Genomic DNA, 25,873 nt, shown 5'->3' on the forward strand with positions numbered 1-25,873 from the left:
ATGGACTGGCTTTCTCTGTGCGTCTGGAAGGGTCCTTGTTAGTATTCCGGGCAGGCTGAGCTGTGGGTGGGGGAGCCTGCTGGGCAGGAGCCGGCCAGGAATGGAGGAAGCCATCTGTCTGGAGCTCCCAGGAGGAGGGATGGGGGGCCAGGCCCCTGCATGACGATCTGGCCTCGGTCACCAGGAGGCCCTCCCTGGTGGGCTGACCACTCATCTGTCACCTGGGCAGTGACTGTAGGAATCTCAGCCCTTCCTCACACGCGGTTTCATGGTTTTACTCGTCTAAGTTTACAAAACCTTGCTGATGGTGTCAGGAAGAGGAGGCAAGTAATATGTTCTTCCATCCCTAGGTGGGAGGAAGTTTTGAATCTAAAGAGCCAAAAAGGTTTAAGAGGTTGAGGGAGGGAGGGAGGGAGAGAGACAGGGAAAGGAGGCAAAGGTGGGAAGGGGAGTGAGCCAGGGGCCTGGGGGGAGGGGAAGGGGGCCCCACCAGCACTTTCAGACCCCCAGGGCCTCCTGGACTCAGCATCCAGAGACTTGAAGGCTGCGGGCCCTGGGCCATGCATGTGACCGCAGGTGCCGAATTCTAATCTTGTCTGTCTGACTACGAACTTTGACAGTCACTTAGCGTCTGTGCTCCTCAGTTCTCAGCTGTAGAGCTGAAAAATAATAACAGTGATTTACCTCTCAGAGCTGGTGGGAGAGATCACAAGTGGCAGGTGACAGGGTGGAAGTGCCTGGTGTCACTGGGTGTCAATCTGCTTGATAACAGGCTGGGGGACAGGATCCGGGGCCCCAGGAGTGTTGGCCAGGCCCCAGTTTGAAATGGGCTTTATCCCTCTCCAGGGAGGGGCTGTTGAGGGGAACGCTGTCTCCCCAGCTCCTGAGTTGAGCGTGGGGCTTCATCTCCAAGGTGCAGAGAGGATGAGAGCACATCTGGCCTCTCTGCACTCTGAGCTCCCCACGAACTGGCCCTCCGCCCACACTGTGGGGCCTCTGCACATCCCGGGGATGCCCCTCTATTACAGCCTCCATCCTCCATTCCCTCATCCCTCAGAGCCTGCCTCCAGCATCTCCTCCTTCTGGAAGATGCTCTCCTCTTCTTGAGTTGCTTGCTGTACCCTTCAGTCAGCCCTTTCACAGCTGTTACATAAGCCTGTCTGTAATATTCACTGAACAAACCATGTGTTAAGCATTTATTATGTGCAGACCTTGTTCTAAATGCTGGAAATGTAACCTTGAACTAGATAAAGACCTCAGGCAATAAAAACCTAAAAAGATTAATAAGCAAAAGGACTAGGGTTGCTATGAATCCTCTGAAGGAAAGGAACAGCATGAAGGGAGAATCCTGGGGATTCTTTCGGATGGTGGTGTTTGGGGAGGGCTTCACTGAGGAAGTGGCATTTAGGCTGAATCTTGAAGGCTGAGAAACAGTGGAAACAGACTACTTTTTTGGGCTCCAAAATCACTCCAGATGGTGATTGCAGCCATGAAATTAAAAGACGCTTGTTCCTTGGAAGATAAGTTATGACCAGCCTAGACAGCATATTCAAAAGCAGGGACATTACTTTTCCAACAAAGGTCCATCTAGTCAAAACTATGGTTTTTCCAGCGGTCATATATGGATGTGAGAGTTGGACTATAAAGAAAGCTGAGGGCTGAAGAATTGATGCTTTTGAACTGTGGTGTTGGAGAAGACTCTTGAAAGTCCCTGGGACAGCAAGGAGGTCCGACCAGTCCATCCTAAGGGAGATCAGTCCTGAATATTCATTGGAAGGACTGATGCTGAAGCTGAAACTCCAATACTTTGGCCACCTGATGCAAAGAGCTGACTCATTTGAAAAGACCCTGATGCTGGGAAAGATAGAAGTCAGGAGGAGAAGGGGCTGACAGAGGATGAGATGGTTGGATGGCATCACCAACTCAATGGACATGAGTTTGAGTACACTCTGGGAGCTGGTGATGGACAGGGAGGCCTAGCATGCTGCAGTCCATGGGGTCGCAGAGAGTCAGACATGACTGAGTGACTGAACTGAAGGATGAGAAGGAGGGAGCATTGCCAGGAGCCAGAGAACAGCATTCCAGGAAGGGGGAACAGCAACATGTTAAATAATTTACATGTTGCGTTTCCATTTGTTGTATTTGCTTAAATTTGTTGAGACTTTCTCTTTTAGCTGCAGATTATTCTTTAGTTTCACTTCCAAATGTTTGGAGATTTTTTCCGATTGTTTTTCTTTTATTACTTACTGCATTGCTTCCATTATGATCAGAGAGCACAGTTTATATGATTTTAATTCTTTTAAATTTATTATAATTTATTTTGTGGCTCAGGATATGGCCCAGGTCTACCTGGGTGAATGTTCCGTGGATGCTTGAAAAGAATGTCTAATATGCCATTGATGGGTGAAATGATGTGTGTCCGTGTGGACTGGCTTTATACAGTCATATGTTTTTTTAAGGAGCTTAAGAGGAGGGAAAAACCCCTAATTTTTGAACTTACTTTTATTTTAAATTGTTTTGAGTGCTCTTCATTTTGTCCTTGAGGGTCTCTATGGTGGATGAATAGTGTGATGTGTTCAAGGACCAGAGAGGCAGCTCATCTTGGCTGATGTATAAGGGGTCAGCAGAAGAGCTGGACAGGGACTAGGTCACCTGGCCCTCGCAGGCCATGGTTAGGAGTTTTGATTTCATTCCTTACGTGCAGTGGGAAGCCATCAGGGTGTTGAAACAGGGAAGTCACCTGAACTGAGGGGACTTCCTCAGGATCCTTCAGGCTGCTGTTTGGAAGATAGATTAGAGGCTCATGAAGGAAATTGGGTGACAGGTCCCAGAACTGATTTTAGATACTGACCTAACACGTGTGTTGTGTATGCTGTGTGTGTGTGTGTGTGTGTGTGTGTTTAAGGAGATGTAAGCAGGCATGGGTGCATGCACAAGTCCTCATGTTGTTGAATTCTGGAAACTGGATTTTCTAAGATTCTGTTTTGGAAAAAATAATCCCTCTGGGCCAAAGGTGTATACCTTATAGTGAGATTTGGAAGTAGAGGGTAGAAATAGCCCAGGGCACCTGAAAACTTTTCAAACGTTCAGAAGACTTCCAGAATGGTGGTGGTTGTTGTTTAGCTGCTCAGCTGTGTCTGACGCTTTGTAACTCTGTGGACTGCAGCCCGCCAGGCTCCTCTGTCCATGGAATTCTCCAGGCAAGAACACTGGAGTGGGTTGCCATTTCCTTCTCCAGGGGATCTTCCCAATCCAGGGATCGAACCCGGGTCTCCTGCATTGCAGGCAGATTCTTTACCACTGAGCCACCAGGGAAGCCCAGAATACTTGAGTTGTAATGCTGACATAAACGTCTCAGCATTTAGAACCCTATAACCCCTGCCCTGATATCAAAAGAAGATTTGCATGTTTTATCAAGTGGAAAAGTACAGTAGCTTACTTTGTACTTGTTCATAACAAGCACAAAGCAAAAAAGTCTGACCCACCAGTCTCTCTCCCTGGATTCTGCACTTTTAATCACTTGAATTTTTCTTTTAATGTTTGTTCTGTTTGTTTTTCATAAATAACACAAGCTTATTATGTAAAATTTAGAAAGAAAAAAAGGTAAGAACTTTTCTTAGAATTCTGTCAACCGAGCGCAAACATTGCTAGCATTCCTGTGTTTTCATCCCTTTTATTATGTATAGGTTTATTTCTTATGTATAGTGTAATTACTTTGTATGTGTATAGTTTTGTAAGCTGGTTTACTCCCATAATGCTATAAAGCCTTTACTCACTGTATCAGTCAGGAAGGGCTAGGTTAGCCTGCTGTAACAAGTAATCCCCAGGTCTCAGTGGTTTTAAACAACAAAAGCTTCTTTCTCCTTCACTTTCATGTCTATCATGGTGGATTAGAGCATCTGTGCTGCGTCCTCTTTACTCGGCAACTCATGGAAACAGAGCTACTATTATCTGTAATGTTGGCATTCATTACAACAGATGGAAAGAAAGCTCTGGAGTGTCTTGCATCAGCATTTAAATATCCTGAATGGATGTGGGATATCCTTTCAGTTAAATTCTCTAGCCAGAATTAATCACATGGGCCCACTCAACCACAAAGGAGCCAAAGAGTATGTTTCCATCTTAAGCCGAAAGCCAAAAATATTTGGTGAGCAGTGCTGATGTCTACGTACTATTTATGTCTCTCATTTACACAGTTGTTATTACAAAATATTACACGCACATGGAAAATACAGTTTTGCACAGTGCACTATTTCTCATTTTTCTTCCTGAGACTTTCTCTGCTGCTTCTGTATCTAGGAAGCCTCCTGCTTGGCCATTCTGATGTATATACACATTTGGAAATGCCAGGCCCTTGGGACAGCCCTTGATCAATGGGGATTGGAAACCAGTGGGTACCTATTCCCCTCTTCCTTCCATAGGCAGGTGAGTCTCGGAGGGTCCTCAGTGGAATGGAGGCTGGGTATCCCAGTGGTGATCAGCTCTGTTGAATTTCCTTGATTTGACTTTCTTTCTGTTCATGTTCAACCTTCCCAGCCCCTCCACTCCTGTCACCTGGGATTACTTCCCCAAATAAACTATCTCCTCATGTGCTCCTCTGTCTTAACGCTTTGTGTTTTGGGAATACCGGGGCAAGAGAGTTCCTTGCAGAGTTCCTCTGCATTTGTAACTGTGTCTCTCAAACATTCCTGGCCCCAGGGTCAGATGAATTTTCTTTCTCTACCACTGTACCATCAGTTGCTAGGGTTGCGGCATGTTTTTTTGACTATGTTGGAATTTGACTTTCTTGCAACAGCTGCTTTGTTTTCTGTCTTTCATTTTTCTTGGTGGGGGAAGCAGATGCCTTCTTCACCTGAGGACTGGAAAAAGTCTTTTTAGACTTTCATACATGTGGAGTGTGTGCGTGTGTGTGACTCTAGAAACTTAGAGTAATTTGCTCCTTGACATTTCAAAATATGTGTGGTTGTCCTCTGATTTCGGTATCACTAATTAGCACAACACATAAAATTTTCATTCCTTTATGGATAATCTGTTCTGTCTTTTCCACACTCTACCTCCCTTAGCATAAGACCATGGAAGATTTTAGGATGTTTTCTTTATGGTATTTTCCATTTATCCTTTTTGGCACTTGATAGGCCCTTTCAATCTTATATCTTTCTGCAGTTCTGTAAAATTTATTTTGAGTACTTTTGTCATTATTTCCTTCTTGCCATTTTCTTTGCTATTTCTCTAGGAACTCCTGCTGGTGCTGCTGCTAAGTCGCTTCAGTTGTGTCCGACTCTGTGTGACCCCATAGACGGCAGCCCACCAGGCTCCCCTGTCCCTGGGATTCTCCAGGCAAGAATACTGGAGTGGGTTGCCATTTCCTTCTCCAAAGCATGAAAGTGAAAAGTGAAAGTGAAGTCATTCAGTCGTGTCTGACTCTTAGCAACCCCATGGACTGTAGCCTGCCAGGCTCCTCCATCCGTGGGATTTTCCAGGCAAGAGTACTGGAGTGGGGCTAGGAACTCCTAGTAGATGGATATTTACTTTATGGAATGGCCTTTCATGTCTCTTCTTTTTTTTTTTTTTCCAACTACAATTTTATTTTTAAACTTTACAAAATTGTATTAGTTTTGCCAAATATCGAAATGAATCCACCACAGGTATACATGTGTTCCCCATCCTGAACCCTCCTCCCTCCTCCCTCCCCATACCATCCCTCTGGGTCGTCCCAGTGCACTAGCCCCAAGCATCCAGTATCGTGCATTGAAGCTGGACTGGCAACTCGTTTCATACATGATATTTTACATGTTTCAATGCCGTTCTCCCAAATCTTCCCACCCTCTCCCTCTCCAACAGAGTCCATAAGACTGTTCTATACATCAGTGTCTCTTTTGCTGTGTCGTACACACTCAATATCAGAGAAATGCAAGTCAAAACCACTATGAGGTACCATGTCTCTTATTTTCTATTTCATTTTCCAAATATTTCCTTCCATGTTCTGTATTTTGAGAGGGTTCCTTAAATTTTTCTTCTAGTTTTTCTGTTAGTTTTGGAAGGGTTTGTTTTATCATGTTCCTAATTCCCATAAACTCACTTCTGGTTCTTTTTCGTTTTTTAAAAAATAGCCACCTGTTCTTTTTTTTTTGCATTATATATGTAATATTTTAGAAAATGTTATTAAGGATTCTTTGGAAGTTCTTGTCTGTTCATGGGTTATCTCTATTTTCCTTGGAGTCAGTTCTCTTGGTTCAGCGCACTCCTTTCTTTGGTAGTGTTTCCCCCCCTCCCCAGGTGTTTGATGATTCTGGTTATTCATTTATTCCAGGAATGCAGGGCTGGGGTGATTGATGCATGGAGCGGGAGTTGTTTTGGTTGCCCACCACCAAGTACATGGGCAGCTGAGTTAATTGGCAGACGTTTATGGAACGAAAGCAGACAGGTTGTGGCACTCCAGAGCCCTCATGCTTAGCTGAAGAAGAATGTATTCTGGGATGATAATCCCCATGCTGGAAGATCACGCATCTCTTTGGGAGGTGGTTAAGTATCCTTAGGATTTTTATGTCCTCTTTTAGCCAAAAGCTCATTTGTTGCTCTTGGGTAAGGAGGTAAGTGGTGATGGGTGAGCACATGGAGCAAGAGCAACACTTGTAACCGTCTGCAGTTTCCACTCGTTCCTCCCCTTCTTGGTGTCTGTGGCTCGGCTTCTGTGTTGGCAGGCAGCGTCTCCCTCCTTGTTATAGCTCCTTCTCCCCTCGCTGTATACTCTGGTTCTGCTACCAGCGCTGTTGCAACTGCCTTCTGGTTTTCATAAGTTCACCCAAAGTTCACAGTGCTTTTATGACATTGTCCTGTTTGTTCTCATCTACTGTAATATCAGTGGGCTTTGTGGAGAGAGGAGGAAGTGAACACACATCTTCACCTGGCCTTCAGAATCCATTCATTGTAATGATTTAAAACTCTGCAGATTTATGTTAACCATGCCTGGTTGTTGGATGTTAACTTTTTTTTTTTTTCCCATGGTTTTCTCTTCTCAAACCATGAGGAACAGCTTTATGGATGAAACTTTTAAACCATTCATTATTATTTCCTTGGGACTGGTTGCCAGCAATGGAATGAGGTTAAATGTAGTGGTAAAGAGAGATCAACCCTGAATATTCATTGGAAGGACTATGCTGAAGCTACAGTACTTTGACCTCCTGATATGAACAGCCGACTCATTGGAAAAGACCCTATGTTAGGAAAGATCGGGGGACGAGAAGGGGGTGGCAGAGGATGAGATGGTTAGATGGTGTCATCAATATCACTGGACATGAATTTAAGCAAAGTTTAGGAGATAGTGAAGGACAGGGAAGCCTGGAGCACTGAAGTCCATGGGGTTGCAAAGAGTTGGGCATGATTTAACGACTGAACAACGACAGAGAGAACAATCGATCACAGTCTCACTGCACCTCTTACTAGCTGGAGGTTTTGAGAAAGGTGCTCAGCATCTCTGAGTCTTACTTTCCTCATTTATTACTTGGGGATAAAATATCCATATCTCTTGGGATTGGGTGCATGAATTAAAATCTATAAGGAAAGTAATGAACATTCCAGATATTTGCCCTTTAATAGGCTTTTGAATAAAATAACACTTGGTATTATTGTTATTATTTGTTATTTAATTCTACAGGAGAGAGGGATTGATCATCAACTTTTTTTATAAAGAAAAATTTTTAATTATGATTTTACTTATTGATGGCTGTGCTGGGTGTTCCTTGATGTGCGGGTTTCGTTGCTGCATTGTGGCGAGTGCGGGCTACTCTAGTTGCGGTGTGAAGGCTTCTCATTGCAGTGACTCTTGTTGTGGAGCACAGGCTCTTGGGCACATGGGCTCAGTAGTCATGGCTCCCTGGCTCTAGAGCTCAATAATTGTGGTGCACGGCCTTAGCTGCCCTGAAGCCTGTGGGATCCTCCTGGACCAGAGATCAAACTTGTGTCTCCTGCTTTGGCGGGTGGACTCTTTACCACTGAGCCAGCAGCAAAACCCTCAACTCTATCTTAGGATGAGAAAGGCACAATTTGGAGAATTTGTCACCTTCTCAAGCTGTGGCTCCCCTAAACAGCAACTTGCACGTGAACAGGAGATAGGGTTGTTCTAGAAGCTAGGCTGCTTTGGAGTGAGGTGTTCTTTCCCTTGGTGAGGATAGAATCAAATTATTACTCAGAGGTAAAAAATTCTGTGAGGAGAGATGTTTGGAAGGTCACCCAAACCCACTGGTACCAAGCTGGGTGCCAGACGGTGGGTTTGGGCAGTGAGTGTCTGGTGTGGACATCTCTGTCATCAAGCTCTACCTGGGTGACCTCTCAGGTGGCTGTAGAGGGTGGTAAGGCTGGAGGTAAAGGGGCAGAAAAAGGAGGAAGTTAAACTCAGCCCATATTCACTGTGAGTCTGTACTCTGGCTGGCTGTGTAATAAGAGCAGAATCACTCGTGCAATGAGCATGGTGTCATCACTAGGGGGCGCTCCTAAAATGTTGATATTTGTAGAATGTGAAGACGCATGAGTGAGTGCTCCGCGAGGGAACTGGGGACCCTGGAATGGGATGTGCTGGGGATGAGGCGAGGGGAGGCCCCCTCCCTCTGATAACCTGGGAAGAGGATGCTGAGGAACCATCTGAGCAGGCTCTGCCTGACTGTCCTTTTCTGCCTCATTTATCAGAATACATGTTGCCCTTCAAGAATTACCCAAGGCTCCTGAGGCATTCCAAAAGCACTGACTTTGCCCAGAGAGCTTTTTTATGTTCCACCTTTGGAAATGTTTTCAGAGCCAGTCTTCAACACACACAGATGCATACACACACACGTACGTGCACACAAATCAAAAAAGTAAAATAATCTGTCATTTCCTGAGAAATTCACCCAGCAGGATTGTTTTCTTTTTGAGTGAAAATAGTACTATCCGAGTTGACCGTTGATGATTTTGAAGTTCAGGTGAGTTAAACAGATTTTGTGGCCCTGCTGGGCTGGGGTCACAGAGTTCCATAGACTAGAGTTTATGTCCTTGTGTGAAAGCTTTGCTCTTTGAAAACCTGGTTCAGATCTCAAAAAATGATTTGTCCCACTTTTTCATATATAAAGAAGAAGGTATGAAGTTGCTCAGAAGGCCCCCCTGGAAAGAAGTCTCATACCTCGTGAACAGTGACAAAGAGCCTCCTGTGAGGCCAGGAGTACCCACTGGGATGTCCCAGTCCTACTTTCTTTAAAAAAACAAAATCAATAAAACAGCATAGATAACTTTGGAAAGTTTTATTGGGGTACAGTTGATTTACAGTGTTGTGTTAATTTCTTCTGTGTAGCGAAGTGACCCGGTTATACATATGTTACTCTTTTTCATATTCTTTTCCATTCTGGTTCATCACAGGATATTAAATATAGCTCCCTGTGCTGCACAGTAGGGCCTTGTTGTTTATCAATCCTATATGTAATAGTGTGCATAGCATAGATAACTCTTAAAAGTACTAAGTAAAAGAAGGCAGGCCCTGAAGCTATGTACTGTATGATTCCACTTACGTGACATTCTGGAAAAGATAAAACTATAGGAACAGAAATTAGATTCATGACTGCCAGGAATTAGGGGAATGGCTGAGCATGAAGAAATTTTGGAGGATGATGATGAAAATGTTCTATATCTCTATTGTCATGATGCTTACGCAATTATATAAGTTTGTGAAAATCCATGAAGCGATATACCTATAAAGGGTGAATTTTGCTGCCTGCAGTAAACCTGGAATCAATGAAAATAAAACCAGTGACATTCCCTAGCAGGCGCATCTCCTATACCTGATTCTCTTACATTTACTATAGGAAGAGCCATTCTTTTCAGCTTTGAACAGAAGGATCAGTAAGCTCTGAGCCTGCTGGGTTTTATTGAGTAACTTTGTATGGATGTGACAACCTAGAGTCGTGGTCCTTATTCACAATTTAGAGTGTTTCCAGGCATTCTGAATCCTCAAAGGAAGATTATGTTCAGAATGGTTTTAAGGTTGAATGTACTTTATTATATTTTTGGTCTTTTGAAAATTAGTAATTCACGCATGGTGGCTTGGATGACTCCCCATTACTGAGTGCAAATTATTCATCAGGCCAAAAAACACATTCCCCTCTAGTGGAAGGTTTTGCTTTGACTCTTGATATTGAAGTCATTTCTGAAATTATTTGACAAAGTAGGATCTTTAGCATAAAATGGTGGCATATGATGTACATTAAATGATTCTTTTGTCGAATGGTGTTTCAGATGGTAAAGAATCTGCCATTGGTGCAGGAGACCCAGGTTCGATCCCTGGGTCGAAAAGATCTTCTGGAGGATGGCATGGCAACCCACTCCAGTATTCTTGCCTGAAAAATCTCATAGACAGAGGAGCCTGGGGTATAGACCCATAGACCCCCTACACTCTATGGAGTCAAAAAAGAGTCAGACACGACTTAGCAGCTGAACAACTTGATCTTTGTGTGGTTATCTGGAGGGAGGTTAAGAAATTTGGTGGTGACTGGGAATGAAGAACAGAGAAGAGCATTTGCAAGGGAAATGGTACAGGGAAGGAGGCGGGACTGTCCATGGTCTTGTCTCCTAAATGCTTGTCTTGGATCATCAGGAATTCCTGGACCTCTGAGTTCCATAGTCAACTGATAGCCCACACTCACAGGTGACTTTTTCCTAGAAATGTCTTTCATTTCGTAGCTAGAAACAATGTATTCCTTTTTCAAATCCTGTAGACCCTCTGTGTGTTTATCCTTTTGGACCCTTGCTGCCCTGTACTTTGAAAGGTACATGGTTTGTTATTAGATTGTAAACTCAAGGAGATGCAGCAAGGTGCTTTGTGCACAGACAGCGCTCAGTTGCTACTTAATGGATGAATGCTTTGGTGAGATTTCTAGTTTATGTGCTAACCAAGCAGCATTTAGCTTTATGTAGAATGTTCTTAGTAATATTATTCAGTATAGTCAAAAATGGAAAAAATGTCCAGAAACTGGGAAATGGATAACCAAAATATGGCACAAGCTTTTAACACAAAGTAAAAAGCACAAGCTTTTTACTACTCAGGAATACGATAAAATGAAGTATTGATACATGTAATGGTGTGGATGAACCTCAAAGATATTATGCTCAGCGAAAGCAGCCAGATGGACCCTGTATCAGATGATTACATTTATATGAACTGTCCAGAAAATAGCAAATCAGTGGAGACAGAAAATAGATGGGTGGTTGTCTGAGGCTGGAGGTAGGGACTGAGTTTGACTGCAAAGTAGCAAGAGGAATTGTTTTTCGGGTGACGGAAATGTTTGAAACTAATGTCGCGATGGTAGCACAACTCTGTAAACATAATTCTATTTTGGAATCATATGCTTAAAATTGGTGAATTTTATGGTATATAAATTGTACCTCAATAAAACTATTAAAGAGGCTTCCCCAATGGCTCAGCAGTAAAGAATCTGCCTGCAGTGCAGGAGATGTGGGTTCGATCCCCGTGTTGTAAAGATCACCTGGAGGAGAATGGCAACCCACTCTAGTATTCTTGCCGGGAAAACATCCCAGTCCATGGGGGTCACAGAGAACCAGACACGACTGAGTGTTCATGACTGAGAGTCACGACACAACACACTCAAAGCTGTTAAAATAAGAATATTCATAGGCACACTACTTTAAAAAATATTTTTATTGGAATATAGTTGATTTAAAATGTGTTTGTGTCATGTAGCAAAGTAATTCAGTTATGCATATACATATTTCTACTTTTTTAGATTTGTTTCCCATATAGGTCATTACAGAGTATTGAGAAGAATTCCCTGTGCTCTACAGCAGGTCCTTATTCGTTATCTATTTTATATATGGAAGTGTGTGTATATGTCAATCCCAGTCTCCCAATTTATCCCCCAGGAACGCTATTCGTATTTACCTTCCCCCCAAATGATGGTAAACTGAGAGAAGAATTCTAGTTCTAATCAGTGAGATGAATAAAAGATGATCTGCTGACTATTCCTCTGCTTGGGGTTCTGGGTATGCCAGAAAAAAACAGGGACAGGGATCCCATAACTGATTTGAAACTCAGTTTCCAGACAGTGCCAACATAGAAAATGAAAGGTGAATAATGTCAGTGAGCGGGTATGAAACAACAGAGGTAGGAGCAGCAATATTGTGAGGAGGAAGACATGGTCATGATATTAAGAGGAGATATTTAGGTATTAAGAGGAAAAACATGTATAAATATGGATCTTTGTAAGTTAGGGACAACCAAGAAAATAATTAAAAAACATATAACTTTATTACTTTCAGAATAGCAGTAGGAAAAAATAAAGGTAGTTGGATTGATTCAGCAAGAGATAGGAAACTAGAAAGAAAAAAACCCGTGGTAAATAGAAAGTACAAAGTAGGGTGAAGAAATCAATCCGGCAGCATCAGTGATTACAGTTCAGATGAGTTAATCTCGCTGATTAAAACACAGGAACTCTTAGACTGTTACAAGAAAGATCCAGCAATATATGGCTTTAAGAGGGTCACATAAATGAAAGCATAGAGCAAGGTTGAGAATAAAAGATAAAAATGGCATTCCCAGGCAAATAACCAAAAGAGCACTAGGCTAGCAAGTTCAGTATCAGATGAAATAGGATTTAAGGTGAACAACATGAAAAGAGATGGAAGTGATTATTCTGAAAATGCCACAATACCACAATATTCCAAGAAGATACAATAGTCACGAACAAATATAACCAACAACACAGCCTCAAACCATACAAAGAAAAAATTGGCAGAATTACAGTAATACATAGATAAAGCCACCATTGTAGATAGGGATTTTAATATATTCTTCTTGGAAACAGATCAGACAAAAATAAGCAAGAATATAAAAGATCTGTATAGCATGATTAATAAGCTTGCACCCAGAAAACACTAAATACGTATTATTTTTGAGCACATGTGGCATTGTCATAAAAATGGATCAAGTTATAGATCAGAACGTCAGTATCAGATTTCTAAGAATTGATATCATTCAGATCATGTATTCTCTGGCTCAATGAAACGGGAAGGATTGAAATAATAAGACAGGGTAGAAATCAATAAAAGGGGGATTGAAAAAAATGACTGATTCAAAAAGCCAAATATTCTTTGAAAAGATCAGAAAGATAGACAAGTCTCTGGTGAGATCTATCAAGGAATAAGGAGAGAAGGTGCTTATATATAAAATAACCACAGATATGGAAGCAACTTAGATTTCATAAGTGAATTGTATGAGCAACTGTAGACAAATAATTGTGAAATACCATATGAAATGAACGGGTTTATGGGAAAAATAGGAGATTGCGAAGTTGGCCTGTTGACAAATGGAAACGACTGGAACAATCGCTGCTGAAGAAATTGAAATAGTGATGAAAACTTCTTCCTTCTCCCCAAGTTTTAAGGCCCACACAGTTTTATATGAGTAGATAGACCCTGCCTTATACAAGTTGTTTCAGAGACTTATGAAAATGGGAAAGCTTCTCTTGTTGCTTTCTGAAGCTTAGCACCAACTTTATAGCCTCAGTATTAAAGACTGAATGAAGATGGTAGCAGCGAAGGGAAATGACAAGTCAGTTTTACTTAAAATCTGCAATAAAATGTTATTCTCAGTCCAGCATCATATTAAAAAATCATATAGCATTAGATTTATCCATGGAGTGCAAGATGGCTAATAGATAAGCTCCCGCTGCATAGAGGTCTGTTTCTTGCTCACAAACAGTGATTGGCAGATGGTCTGTGTGGCAGTTCAAGGGCCCTGGCCTCTTATATATTGGGTTCAGCCAGTCTAAGGCCCCAGAATCCCGAGAGAGTGTGGAGAATCTCCACCTACTTTATAGGTGCTTTGGGCCTCTACGGGATGCACAGCATTTCTACTTATGCTCTGCTGATGAGAACTAGTCCCAGGGCCACCCCTGCATGCCGGTGAGTGCAGTTCCAGGCTGGACAGCCATCTCCCAGTGACAGTGCCCCACAGTGGAAGGAGCAGCGCTCGTCTTTTTGCGATTGGGTGGCTAATGTCTGCTATAGATTTAACCGTATAAAATCTATCAGTAGGCCTCATTACATGAACAGATTAAAGGAGAATCACCATAGGGTGATCTCAAAGGAGATAGTGTTAGCGTTAGTGTTAGTCTCTCAGTTGTGCCTGACTCTTTGCGATCCCATGGACTACAGCCCACCAGCCTCCTCTGTCCATGAGATTTTCCAGGCAAGGATACTGGAGTGGGTTGCCATTTCCTTCTCCAAGGAGATAGAAAGGGCACCTATTTATGGCAGCAGTCTAGAGAAAAATAGGAGTAGATGGTGTATCTGTCAGCGTTTGCTAGGTTATTCTGCAGTAGCAAACAACCCCCAAATGTCAGTGTCTGATATAAAAGAGGTTGATTTCCTGTTGATGTTATGTGTTGGCTCTGAGTTGGCTGTCTCTATTGTCTGTATTCTTCATTCTGGAACCCAGCCTGGGGGAGGCGCCCTCTCTGGGATGTGGTGATTCCTTAGCAGAGGGAATGAGCAGTAGAAGCACCAAGTGATGGCTGCAGATGTCAGGTTGGATGTGTCATGTGTCGCTTCCTTTCACAATTCGTTGGCTGAAGGAGGTCATATGACCAAGCTTGGTATCAGTGTGGTGGGATCTATACTTTGCGCTGTGAAGATGGACCTGGTAGAAAGGGCAGCAGACAACTGGGAACAATACACTCTATCACGGAGAGGGTGCCTTTAACTTGATAAAGGCTTTCCTCCAAAAGCATATTGCAAACATCGTATTTCATCGACACATTTTAGAAACATTCTTTTTCAGGGTTAGCAAGAAGTACCCATGATTACTGCTGCCACATACTAAATAAGATTTTGGGTAATGCATTAAAACAAAGGCCAAAGGATTAGGAAGGGAAGAGACAAATCATCATTACTTGCATATAATATCATTTACTTGGAGAAAAAATAATTAACAAACCAATCATCAGTATTAGAGAGTTCAGTAAGTTTGTCAGATGATAGAAACATACAAATATCAGTAGTTTTTTTGTACCACAATAATAAATTAAGAAATTATGATGGAAGATGTCATTTATAATAGCAACAACTATAATGTATCTAGGAATTCATCTACTCAAAGAGTGCATACGATTTGCCCTGAGAAAATCTAAAGGGCATAAAAGAAGGCTAAGAAAGTGAAGAGAGAGACTGTGTTTATGGGTGTGAAGGAAGACAGTGTTGTCAGGAAATTTCCTAAAAGAAATCAGTTCCGAATATGCATTGGAAGGACTGATGCTGAAGCTGGCCATCTGATGCGAAGAACTGACTCACTGGAAAAGACCCTGATGCTGGGAAAGATTGAAGGTGGGAGGAGAAGGGGATGACAGAGGATGAGAGGGTTGGGTGGCATCACTGACACGATGGACGTGAGTTTGAGTAAGCTCCGGGAGTTGGTGATGGACAGGGAAGCCTGGCGTGCTGCAGTCCATGGGGTCACAAAGAGTTGGACACGACTGAGCAACTGAACTGAAGTGTTGTCAGGATGTCATTCATTTCAAATTAATCTATAAGTTTAGTGTAGATGAAGTAACATCATAGCGTTTCCAAAGGCTATTGGCCAAACAGATCTTAACATTTGTATGGAAGGAGAAATACTCAGTAATAGCCAATTAGAGGAAAAGAGCGGAACATGTGGGGATTTGTCCTGCTGTCCCTAATACGAGTGTAGCATCTGAGAGTTGGTTGCTTCGACTTTCTCGTGAATAGCAGTTCACTGATTCCCGAGTTTGTTTCCTTTATTAGAATCTTCTCTCTTATCGTGAATAAAGCCCCACTGTCTAAGCACTCATCAGATGTTTACGTGGTGCCAGCCTCTGGGGAAATAAAGAGGAGAAAGATTTGGACTCTGCCTTCCAGGTGTTCACGGTTCAGGAGGCAAAGCAGAACACAGTGCTCCTTGGCGTGATTGCTGAGAGATTATTGGCTGAGGACGGGGAGAAGGCGAGGGAGAGAAGGGAGCTGTGAGTAAGAAAGTAGAGGTGACGGGCGTCCTTAAGAAGGGACTCTTCATTTCTAGGGGAGGTCTGTGTTCAAAGCATACAAAACTGGCGCAGAGTGAAAAATGGGCCCAGCACAGAACCGCGGAGCACTCCGCAATGATGGAAATGTGATGTGGGGGAAGCCGAGTGGCACGTGTAGTTATGTATGTCTGCTGCGAGCAGCAGGATGGCTAGCGAGCTGCCAGGGAGAAGAGCAGCTTTCCTTTGATCACTTGGAAGCATCGTTTATTTCCCGATGGTTGGCTCTGCCTTTCCTCTGCCACTCAAACTTTATTGGGAAATGGATTCTCTTGCCAAAAGAATATGATTAATACTGCAACTGGTTGTGGGCTTAGCAACAGATTGATGGTTGTATTTTTAAAGGGGAGCCTGCTTACAGTTTATGTCGCCATGGTGTGTTGCGTTTATCATTCCTAAGTGGAAAAGGACTGGGCAAGTTAGATCTTCCTTCCTGTTCACCGGCCTTCCCTGCCACCTTGCATCTGTTATTTGATTTCAGAGAGTAAATGTGCCTGGAACAGGAGCTGTCGCATCAGACTTGACGTGTGTGGCATTATTTGCAGGTGCTGTGTTGTTTACCAACGGACACAGTTTTCTGGGTGCCAGAGAAGAGATGGATTCCATGTTAGAGACAGAGGCTACCTAAGAGCCCAAGCTGGGGCCAGTGGGTCACCAAGATCTAGGTCCAATTCCTCATTCTCACAGATACCCAGACTCATGACTCAGTGTCAGGGAGTTTGATTGCCTGACCGAGTCCATGAGACTCTGGTTCTAAAACCAGATTGATGAACTTGTTAATTCATAATGACAAATAGAAGTTTGTTAGGAGGACTGCAATTCTAATTTATTCATTCATTTGTTCAACAAAGATTTGTTGAGCATTTAGTGTATGCTTCAGCTAAGCTAGAAGGTGGAGTGGCCACTAATTAGGCCAAAGTGTGAGGGTTGTGACTGGGGAGGAGCAGTTCAGGAAGCAAGAACAGTGCGGGCAAAGGCCCTGAGGTCTGCTGCCTCACACAGGCTTACTTTCATAGGTTTCTCAACATTGAAAGCCAACAGGGGATAGGAAAGGGCTTGGTGAGCATGGGCCCATCAAAAGGGTTACTGGGAGATGGAATCCTTCCATGTATTTCCCCCTCCGTGTATACTCAGGGATGGTTGGGAAAGGGAATTTGAGTGGGTGTGTTTTTTAAATTGAAGTATAGTTGGTTTACAGTGTTGTGCCAATTTCAGATGTACAGCAAAATGACTCAGTTTTTCACATATATATTTATGTATGCATCCCTTTTAAAAATATTCTTTTCCATTATAGTTGATCCCAGGAGATTCTACTTTACTGTGCCATACAGTGAAGTGAAGTCGCTCAGTCGTGTCTGACTCTTTGCGACCCCATGGACTATAGCCTGCCAGGCTCCTCCGCCCATGGGATTTTCCAGGCAAGAATACTGGAGTGGGTTGCCATTTCCTTCTCCAGGGGATCTTCCCAACCAAGGGATAGAACCCGGTCTCCCGCATTGTAGGCAGATGCTTTTACCGTCTGAGCCACCAGGGAAGTCCTAGAGTAGGACCTTTTAAATCCACTCTACATGTAATGGTTTGCATCTGCCAACTCCACATTCCCAGTCCATGCCTCTCCCTCCCCACATTGGCAAGCACACATCTGATCTCTGTGTCTGTGAGTCTGTTTCTGTTTTTTAGACGGGTTCATCTGTGCCATACTTTAGAATCTACATATATGTGATACCAGATGGTGTCTGTCTTTCTCTGTCTGACTTACTTAATATGGTATGTAGGTCCATCCATGTCGCTGCAAATGGCATTGTTTCATTCTTTTCTATGGCTGAGTAGCATTCCATTGTGTGTGTGTATGTGTGTGTATATACAGACCACATCTTTATTCATTCATCTCTCGACGGATAGTGAGGTTGTTTCCATGTTGGGCTATTGTGAACAGTGCTGCTCTGAACACAGCGGTGCGTGTATCTTTTTAAATTATCGTTTGTCTGTGTACATGCCCAGGTTTGGGATTGCTGGATCAGATGGTAATTCTGTTTTTAATTTTCTAGAGAAGCTCCATACTGTTTTCTGTAGTGGCTGCACCAACTTGCATTCCCACCAACAGTGTAGGAGACTTCCTTTTTCTCCACATGCTCAGTTGTGGCCAACTCTTTGCAACCCCATGGGCTGTGGCCCGCCAGGCTCCTCTGTCCTTGGAATTTTCCAGGCAAGAATGCTGGAGTGCCATTTCCTTCTCCATCACATGGAGTGGTTGTATTTTAAATGGCATGCACGTGTTCATCCTGGCCTCCTTCACTTTAGTTGGAGACTTCCTGCTGTCTTTTGGACCTTCTCAAAACCAAACCCTTAACTTCATAAGGGGCTTCCTCTTACACATATGGGAGGTTTAGCTGAAGTGGGTATCATGAGTAGTGCCTGGGTATCTGCAACGAAATTTTGAGTCATATCACCAGATGTAGGTCCCCCAGACCCTCAGTGCTGACATCACGTGGCAGGCAGTGTGGCACAGTGGGGAAGGGCATGGGCTCTCTCACCTCTGCCTGTGTGCTTAATGAACTGTGCAGCCCGTCTCCTAGTTGACAAATGGCATACGTAATATCTGTTTCCTAATTACTGAGAAGATTGAGATAATACATGTAAAGCCTTTAGACCTACTCCCCAGAGGAAGCTGCCTGTAGTTTTAATGTGATTGCTGTTATTATCTCTCACTCCTTTTCTTCAATCCCTCAATATCTGAATTCATCAAGTCCCTCTAAACCTTACCTTTAATGGAGTGGAGTTGGAACCGGAAGGTGGTCTGGACCAGATCGCATTGGCCCTCAGAGTCATGCTTGGCATCCTGAACCTTTTCCTTTGGCAGTAGGGGTCCAGCTGGTGTTTTCTGAGCAAAGGCTGCTGTGACCCCATTTGTGGTTTAGAACCATCACCCTGGGGACAGAGGGAGGGAGGGCCGGAAGTCCTGTTGAGAGGCTGGTCGGGAATCGAGCTGAGATGAAGAGGGCCTGATGAAAGACTGTGGCTTGTCGAGGAGAGGAGAGGAAGGGGTGGTGTTTAGAAATATTTCAGAGGTACTGTCTTAGCGATCCAGTGATGTGGGAGGAGCAGGAAAGAGAGGACTCAAGCTGCCCCCAGGACCTGTATCATGGATCTGTACCAGGCTGACGGCAACAGCGTCGCAGAGTGAAGCGAGGAGAGCCATGCTGATGGGCGCTGCAGATTTTTGCCTCCTCTTTCTCTCAACTAACAAGGAGTCCTGGGTTTTGGGGTTGGGAGTGTATCCTTTGGGATCTTTTTGGGGAGACCCGAGAAGACTCCGGAGAATATTTTTTCTCTTCTCCAATTAAGACCATGTATTTACAGTAAAAGGTCAGCTGAAGACTACATCAAAGTAAAAAACAGCCTCATTAGTGTTCTTCTTTTTTGAGAGGTTTTTTTTTTTTTTTTTTTTTTAGTTTCATTTGGTTTGCATTTGAAATCAAGGATAATGAGATCAAATCCTATTAAGTATATCACATGGTAACATTTTAGTTTAATTTCATGTTGTGCATAGTTAAGAAGACTTTGTTCAGTTCGGTTCAGTCGCTCAGTCATGTCTGACTCTTTGCCACCCCATGAACCGCAGCACGCCAGGCCTCCCTGTCCATCACTAACTTCCGGAGTTCACCCAAACCCATGTCCATTGTGTTGGTGATGCCATCCAACCATCTCATCCTCTGTCGTTTCCTTCTCCTCCTGCCCTCAATCTTTCCCAGCATCCGGGTCTTTTCAAATGAGTCAGCTCTTCGCATCAGGTGGCCAAAGTATTGGAGTTTCAGCTTCAACATCAGTCCTTCCAATGAACACCCAGGACTGATCTCCTTTAGGATGGACTGGTTGGATCTCCTTGCAGTCCAAGGGACTCTCAAGAGTCTTCTCCAACACCACACTTCAAAAGCATCAATTCTTTGGTGCTCAGCTTTCTTCACAGTCCAACTCTCACATCCATACATGACCACTGGAAAAACCATAGCCTCGTCTAGACAGACCTTTGTTGACAAAGTAATGTCTCTACCTTTTAATATGCTGTTTAGGTTGGTCATTACTTTCCTTCCAAGGAATAAGCGTTTTTTAATTTCATGGCTGCAATCACCATCTGCAGTGATTTTGGAGCCCAGAAAAATAAAGTCAGCCACTGCTTCCACTGTTTCCCTATCTATTTGCCATGAAGTGATGGGAGATTTTGTTATCCCAGGTGAATCAGAGACTGTAGTTCTGCATTCCAGGAATCTTAGCCCTGGACCCCAGGAATCACAGGGAAACTGAGAAGGTAGGGATTTTCTTGGAACAATGAGAGGAAAAGATGTGCATAGGAGAAAAAGACGTTATCTGCCCACCCAATAGGAGGAGGAATTTAGTTACATTCTGGCAACTGCTAGGCTAAAATAAACCCAATTATTGTATTTTCCCAGTTAAAATAGTGGAAATGACTTTTAAATAGGGAATTTAAGATGACTGACAGTCGTGGATGTTTTGCAAACTTAATGAGGGCCAGAAAAAATTAAGCTCTGGCCAGAGGTTCTTCAACTCTGGAACTTAATGGGATTCTGGAATTGGGGTGAGTAAAAAGGGGGGTTCAATGCTTTGAGACCTGAGAATGCACATCTCTTGCTTTGAAAGGGCATGTAAAACTCTCATCACTGCGTTATGCAAAGGCTTGCAAAATCCTAACTCTGTGCACACCTGTTCTCTTAGCAGTTTAGTTTCTGCATGTTTGTCTTCTGCATTCAAAGACGTGCTTTCCATTTCAGATTTTATTTGCTGTCGGGTCGTTCCTGGGTCCAATGCAGATTTAGCCCACAATGTAGCTGTAGATCAGTCAGGGGGATAGCCCACGTTGCCTGCCCAAAGTCAGGGAGGATTTACTGTGCTTTTATCTTTAAATTGAGTTGTTCACGAGGAAGGAGAATGATTTCCAGTTGGGCAACACATTTCACATTTCCCTTCTGCTGGGGTGCATCTGCGCAGGGATCCTGACTCCATCATAGAGATACAGCAACCAGTGGGATGGAAACTGACACATGTATATTACAGCAAGCCTGGCTGCAAAATGAATTGCAATAGAAGAAATGCAACCGGCCGTCTGGTCTGGCTTTTCCAAATACGTGCTGCCTTTCACTCCCTGTTAAGCTCCCAACATCTGGGTGTGTGCCTGGACAGGAGAGCATTCCTCATGGTGCCAGATACATCAGGAAAGATAGACTGGGCCATATGCACTTGAAATGATGCCATCCAAGGATCTTTTCTAAAATATGCCTGTTCTTTCAGCTTAGGGATGCTCATGCTATGCTGAGGAATCCCATGAGGGCTTGTAGTTCTTAAAACTTTCTTTTAATTAGATAGTGGTCTTATGCTGATACATCTCTACTGTTCAGAGCTGAAAAGCAGGACGATGGCCTAAAGAAAAACAATACACTGTTCATTAAGGACTGGATATTTATCTTCTGCATCCAGGCCGTGTTCTCCCCAGAGGGTCTATGCTGGGAATGAGCCTGAGAAAAAGCTCTGGGAAGTGGCAGAGTAAGATGGGTGTTTTCAGAGCTGAAGTCAGCACATCCTTTCTGGAGAGCCTTGGCTTTTCAGGTGGAACCTCCATAGTGAGGACATGTTGCGTCCAAAATACGGCAGTAGGGTAGGAAAAAATGCTATTCTTGCATTTTATGGTGGTTTTGACAGCCTAGCGTTTGACCAGTGACTCCAAACACTTAGCTGTTTGACTATCTGAAAACTTGGAATTGCAAGCCCCAACTAGAAATCTAGGCCAACTCTCTCATTTTAGAGATGGAGAAACTAAATTCTAGAAGGTTCCAAGAGCGACTTTGTTAAGGGTCTATGGAATTGCAGAAAGAGAACTGACGTTAGGACCACATCTGGGTACTGCCTCTGAATAAATGACTTTGAGCAAGAATGTAAGTAAGAAGTGGAGTCTGTGCACAGGCAGTCTTCATGGAGTTGTGCTGGGGATCCAGGAGGCTTTAGTCAGTGTCCTGCTGAGTTAAGTGAAATGGTGGACATATGGAGCTTGGGAAGTCCTCACCCAGATTGCCAACAAGTAGATAAGTTTCATTTTCCCTGCTTTAATGACTCAGATTGTTGGAGATCCAAACCTGAGGGAAACATAGCTTTTACACTGAACAAGAACGTATGGTCACTAGCAGATATTATACAATTTTGTTTCGTTTTTGCTTTTAGTTAGCAGTCTAATATCAAGCAGAAGTTGAAGTGTATGTTGGCAGGTTTTTCGACAGGGTTGGGTTAAGTCATTTATATTCTAGTTATTTACTATATAGTTCCTCAACCTTTTTTTTTTTTTTTTGCATGATTGTCCCCATAAGGAGCCTTTTAGACATTTTCCCCCAATTACTACTCCTACATACAGATTTAATACTACAGCTATACTGTATGTATCTATGTATGTGCTTTATATAAAAAAAGATATTTTTACCCCTCCACACACATACCCCTGAAAGATTTGAGAATGTGTGACCTACACGAAAAGCCCAGATCATCTGAAGTAAACCTCACTTAAGTTCTTATTCTTGCTGGAATAAGAGACACATGCACAGCAGTTTTGAACAATATGGAAAAATGTTGTATTCAGTGATGGAAATGAGGGAAATGTACAGAAAATAGGATCACACTGGAAGATATCCATTGTATGTGTGTGTGCTCAGTTGCTCATTCGTGTCCGACTCTTTGCGACCCCACGACTGTAGCCTTCCAGGCCCCTCTGTCCCTGAGATTAGCCAGGCAACGGTGCTGGAGTGCGTTGCCATTTGCTCCTCCAAGGGTTGAACCTGTGTCTCCTGCATCTCCTGCATTGGCAGGTGGATTCTTTACCACTGAGTCACTTGGGAATCCCATCCATTGTATATTCAGCATTAAAAAATCGAAGTCTGTGTTAAAAGTAGTTATCACTAGGGACTTCCCTTGCAGTCCAGTGGTTAAGACTCTGTGCCTCCAATGCAAGAGGTGCAGGTTCGATCCCTGTGTGGAGAACTAAGATCCCACATGCTGTGCAGTGTGTCCAAAGATTAAAATAGATAGATAAGCGAATAAAATGAATATGAGGAGGAAATCTTTATAAAAAGGTGAGTAGTTACCACTAGGTAACAGATAACAGATTCTATTTTTTTCTCCTTTATATCAATCTGTATTTTCCTCCATGTTTTCTATACTGAGCTTGGATTCCCTTTACAATAAAACAACAGTTATTTTGCAAAGTAAGCAAGTAGTGTTTGCTGCTTCCCTCTTTGTGGACTTGAAAGGATCTTAGCTGGTGACAGAAAGGCTGCCTGGAATCTACGCTTGTAGGCTGATGTCTTTCTGAAGACACAGATGGTCTTTTATTCCTCCTGACTTCTTCACATCTGCTTCTGCCTTGATCTTGTGGGAAGGGACCACACCTGGCCATTTTTTGAGCTTGGTGGAAACTTAACAGGATATAGGCTTAAGAAGATACAAATTCCAGAATTAAGTACTAATTAAGTTCTTGGACACAAATCACTTCACACACTCCACTTAGAGGATTTGTTTAATTGACTGAGGAAATAGTTTGAAGGGGAAGAGCATTTCTTTTCATTAGTGTTCAAATGAAGTGCAAATTATAGAACTTGGGCTCCATATTTCCTAAAGATAGAAGCTTTGGAGAAAGGAAGAAAAATTAGGGACAGAACTTAGTTTAAAATCAGAAACAAATGCATTTTGGGTAGAAAAGTTTGGGCAATTTTCTACATGGATAATTTGAGAGCAGCCAGCTAGTGCTGGGTTGGAAATGAGTTTTTTTTGTTTTTTTTTTTATTCCAGAACTCAGGTTTGCAGCCAGATTTTATTTTGTGTTTATTTCATATTCAGCTTGATTCTTTAATAAAAAATGTCTCTCAGGGCAAGAAGACAATGTGAATGTTTGAACCATGTGTCAGGGCAAACCTACTTTGAGGAATTAGATGTTAAATGAGTAAAGATGGCATCTGCAATTACATGGACTGGGATGATATTACAGGGGTTATTAATCTGCAGGCTTCGGGGCTTAGGATGACTACCAGGTGAAGGAGCAACCAATTTCTCCTGCATATTGCATCCTTACACAATTATAGCCAATGCATAACTATAATGTCTATGAGGTCATTATATTAATTTGTTGCAGGAATTGTTTTTTGGGTTCTTAATTGCATGAATGTTGCCTCCGAGTATCAGAAATGTTGGCCAGTTTCAACAGACAGCATCAGTTCAATCCAATTGAACTCAGTAGAAATAAGTGAGTGCCAGCTATGTGTCATGCCCTGACAATACAGAGATGAGAAAGGCAAGCTCTGGTCTCAAGGAGCTTATAGTCTAGAGAGCTAGATCAGATGTCCAGACTGGCCAACATAGACCACACAAGTAGGTGTGAGATAGCCTGGGGATAAACCAGTGGCAATTCTTGGTGACTGTTTCAGTGGGGCAGCAAGTCTTCGAGGTGAGCTGAGGCTTCCTTGTGGGAAAGAAGCAGTTTTCAAGAGGAACTGGAAAGAAGAGATTATTTAATGTGAACTTTCCTGTTTGGGGTTGGGTTCCCTAGAAACAGACCCAAGATGGGGGCCCATGTGAAGGTAAGTTAATTGAGCACACACTCTTAGGCTGTGCTTTTGAAACCCTAGCATACATAAGAATCTTGGGAATGGCTTGCTTATTTTTTAAATTAATTTTTTATTGGAGTATAGTTGATTTACAGTGTTGTATTAGTTTTTGATGTACAGCAAAGTGAATCAGTTATACATATACACATATCCACTCTCTTTTAGGTGTTTTTCCCATTTAGGCCATTATAGAGTATTGAGTTGGAGAAGGCAATGGCACCCCACTCCAGTACTCTTGCCTGGAAAATCCCATGGATGGAGGAGCTTGGTAGGCTGCAGTCCATGCTAAAGGTCGGACACGACTGAGCGGCTTCACTTTCACTTTTCACTTTCATGCATTGGAGAAGGAAATGGCAACCCACTCCAGTGTTCCTGCCTGGAGAATCCCAGGGATGGGGGAGCCTGGTGGGCTGCTGTCTCTGGGGTCGCACAGAGTCGGACACGACTGAAGTGACTTAGCAGCAGCAGCATATTGAGTAGGGTTCCCTGTGCTCTACAGTAGGTCCTTATTAGTTATCTGTTTTATAAGTAGTAGTGTATATATGTCAATCCCAGTCTCCCAGTTTATCCCCCGCTACCATCTCTCTTGGTAACCGTAGTTTTGTCTTCTATGTTGGTGACTGTTTCTGTTTCGTAGATAAGTTCATTTGTACCATTTCTTTCAGATTCCACATGTAAGTGATATCATATGATATTGGTCTTTGTATAACTTAGTATGACAAACTCTAGGTGGGGATGGCTTCTCTAAACCCAAATTGCTAGGCTCCACCCCCAGAGTTTCTGAATCGGAAAGTTTTCAGTGGGTCTTGAGATGTACTTGTCTCACAAGTTCCTAGGAGGTGCTGATGTTGTTGGTCTGGGGACCACATTTTGAGAACCACTGCTCTAAGAAGGGAGGTGAAGAAAACAGGTCTGGCAGGGGTAGAAACAAAGCAAGGTGTGACCTTGGCTGGTGTCCAGCTTCAGCCTGACTCTCTGTGCCAATACAGACTGTGCCAAATTTTCTTCCACCTTGAGGTGATGTGGGAAGGCCTTTTAACCCCCTGCTGCTGCTGCTAAGTCACTCAGTTGTGTCCGACTCTGTGTGACCCCGTAGACAGCAGCCCACCAGACTCCCCCATCCCTGGGATTCTCCAGGCAAGAACACTG

At 43.2% G+C, this 25,873-nt stretch overlaps 1 protein-coding gene across 10 annotated transcripts in view; it reads left to right on the forward strand.

The window, feature by feature from the left end:
- Positions 1 to 25,873, forward strand: part of PTPRT (protein tyrosine phosphatase, receptor type T) — a 1,160,479-nt gene that overhangs the window by 101,493 nt on the left and 1,033,113 nt on the right. The gene's annotated exons all lie outside the window — the stretch shown is intronic.

Source organism: Bos indicus x Bos taurus, chromosome 13 (assembly GCF_003369695.1).
Source record: "Bos indicus x Bos taurus breed Angus x Brahman F1 hybrid chromosome 13, Bos_hybrid_MaternalHap_v2.0, whole genome shotgun sequence".
NCBI lineage: Eukaryota > Metazoa > Chordata > Mammalia > Artiodactyla > Bovidae > Bos > Bos indicus x Bos taurus.